Source organism: Rhinopithecus bieti, unplaced genomic scaffold, assembly GCF_001698545.2.
Source record: "Rhinopithecus bieti isolate Rb0 unplaced genomic scaffold, ASM169854v2 scaffold_30835, whole genome shotgun sequence".
In the NCBI taxonomy this organism is placed as follows: domain Eukaryota; kingdom Metazoa; phylum Chordata; class Mammalia; order Primates; family Cercopithecidae; genus Rhinopithecus; species Rhinopithecus bieti.
Window position 1 is genome coordinate 42,082 of NW_016813150.1, and position 2,785 is coordinate 44,866.

Consider the following 2,785-nt stretch of genomic DNA (forward strand, 5'->3'; position numbering starts at 1 on the left):
ATTTTTTTCAGATGTAATATACTCTGATGGGTCCAGGGCCCACTTCGTGAACACAAAACCTGTGCAGTCCCACCAAGCCCCACAGTCAGAAAGACCACAGGTTTGGTTTAATACTCAGCTATCACCATCTTGAAATTCTTAATCATTTTATCTTTGAGGTTATGTTTTGTAGATGTCCAATGGGATTTCAATGGAGCATGAGCAGAGGAGATACACACTGTATGTGCGTCCACCATTTCTTGCCACCCCATTCAGATATAGCTTTTGTCATGCTCCATAAGCACAGAATTCCAATGGGCCCGCAATGCATGAGAGTTCACTGAGACCCACAGCAAGTACAAGGTAAGTGTGTTACATCCATGAGTAAATAAGTGTGATTGCTGACAGTCCTGAGAGATCATGTTTTCCATACAAACTAGAATTTGCTCTGAACACAGAAAGAAAGCAGGGACATCCTCAGAAACACGAATGACCAAGGAACTCTATCATATACTTTCTTACTCATATTACTCCTCCATGTTAACCAACCACTTCCACAGAAAATGATAACATAGAAGGAAAGGAAAAGGGTTGCCCTATCTTTGCAAACCTTTTCCTTTCCTTTCAACTCTTCCTTATTCATCAGTAAGCTGAAGGTAGAGAGTGTTGGTAGAATGTGTGTGCATCAAGAAGTAGAATAAAATGGTTCCTTTTCTGCAGCATTCCCACTGTTCTGATAAGAATGAAACACATACACAAGTACAAACTACAGAAGACAAATCGCGTATTTGATTATTCCACGTATGACTTAAGTGCTCTTATATTTGCATTTAAAACTGTCATTGCACACAAAAATGAATGGTAAAATGCATGCTAGTAATTTAAATGTTTAATTTTTCTTCACTTGGAACTACATTAAATAGCAGATAGAAAACACCATGGAAGTCCAAAGGGTGAGACCATGGACGAAAGGGAAAAGTTTTATATTTTAAGTATCTTTAACAGCATTTTTTCACTGCTTTTTGAACAAAGGACCTTGCATTTTCATTTTGCACTGGGCCCCACAAATTATATAGCTGACACTGGATGGACCTTTTGGTGAGAGCTAGAAATGCCAGATTTATCGAGCTTATATGTATATAAAATAACCTGTGTATTCCTTATGCTTTCACTGCCAAAGAAAAATTGATACTCAAATATACTGCTTGTGTCTGCCATTTCTGACCACATCTGCCTCTCCTCAAGTTACATCCACCTTCTCCCTAAACTTAACATTGGTCTAACCATAACGTTACCCTTCCTGTCATTGTACCCCAATCCACCAGTGCAAAAATTGGGTCAGAATAGAAGGGTATACTGAACAAGATGTTCCTGAACCAGGTTCCGGGTATTTACCCACTCTGTCTTTATACTGTTAGGTTTGAAATCCAGCTAAATAGGAATAAGAAGGAAAGTGTTGCCTCTTCTACTCTTCCCTGGAGAAGAAGAAGGAGAAAGGAAGAGGAGGAGAAGGAGGAGGAAGAGGAGAAGGCTGGACACTGAGCACCTCCTTACTCTAACAAGCTCTAGACCTGTACATTTCATGTATATGTCTTTTAACCTAGAAGAGGAACAGTTTCCAGCAGCCCTTTGCTGGCATCCTATGGTGCCAGTATAAATATTGGAAAGAGGAAATTACCTTTAGCTTCTTCTTTTAAAAAAAAATTCTGGCACTGTCTCCTCCGCAGTGGGAGCAGCTCTCCTGCCACAGCCCCTCATCCCCTGAAAATGTTCGCCTGCTCCAAGTTCATCTCCTCTCCCTCGCTGGTCAAGAGCACCTCACAGCTGCTGAGCCGTCCTCTAGCTGCAGTAACAACCAGAGATACTGACAGATGAGAGCCTCAGCAGCTTGGCAGTCTCACGTCCCCTTACCCCACTTGTCTCTAGCCACAGCTTCCAAACCAGCACCATTTCAAGGGACATCAACACAACAGCCAAGTTCATTGGAGCTAGGGCTGGCACAGTTGGGGTGCCTGGCTCTGGGGCTGAGATTGGGACTGTATTTGGGAGCCTCATCATTGATTATGCCAGGAACCCTTCTCTGAAGCAACAGCTCTTCTCCTACGCCATTCTGGGCTTTGCCCTCTGGGAGGCCATGGAGCGCTTTTGCTTGATGGTGACCTTTCTCATCCTCTTTGCCATGTGAAGGAGCCATCTCCACCTCCCATAGTTCTTTCTCCCATGTCTGGTCGGCCCTGTGTGTTCCTTTTCCTAAACCTCCTCAGGCAGCCTGGGGAACATGGTTGGCTCAGGGTTTGACTTGAGCATCCACAGATTGAGAGAGAAAAGACAAATAAGTACTATGTTAACAAGAAAAAAATTATGGTAAAATATACATACCATAAAATTTTCATTTTGCCATTTTAATTGTACAGTTCTGTAGCATTAAATACATTCACATTGTTGCACAACCATCACCACTATCCATCTTTCAGCTTCTTAATTGCAGCTAGAACCTACCAGTGGCTGTTCCTCTGGAATGCCCAGCTTAGATTGCACTTTCAAATTAAGGAAGGAAAAGAAAACAATAAAGCCTGAAAAAAAAGCTTGTAAAAGTGACTGAATGCATGTCAGAAAGACAGCCAAGAAGAAGAAAATGTCACCAACATGAATCTGAGAAAGTGAGAAACACAAGGGACTTCTGAGAGTGTAGAGTCCAACCATCCTCTTTTACATATTGTCAAGTCCTCAAAAAACCTGCCAGGAGAACCTGTTACAGTACCATGCAAAGCAGTTGAGGGGTGTCCTGATCAGACTCACTGCGGTA

The 2,785-nt window shown here is 42.3% G+C and overlaps 1 pseudogene across 1 annotated transcript; it reads left to right on the plus strand.

The window, feature by feature from the left end:
* The first annotated feature begins 1,731 nt into the window (after positions 1–1,731).
* LOC108512446 (ATP synthase F(0) complex subunit C2, mitochondrial pseudogene) lies at positions 1,732–2,164 on the plus strand (annotated as a pseudogene). The gene has a single exon (XR_001880608.1). The product of XR_001880608.1 is annotated as an ATP synthase F(0) complex subunit C2, mitochondrial pseudogene (transcript).
* The last annotated feature ends 621 nt before the right edge of the window (positions 2,165–2,785 follow it).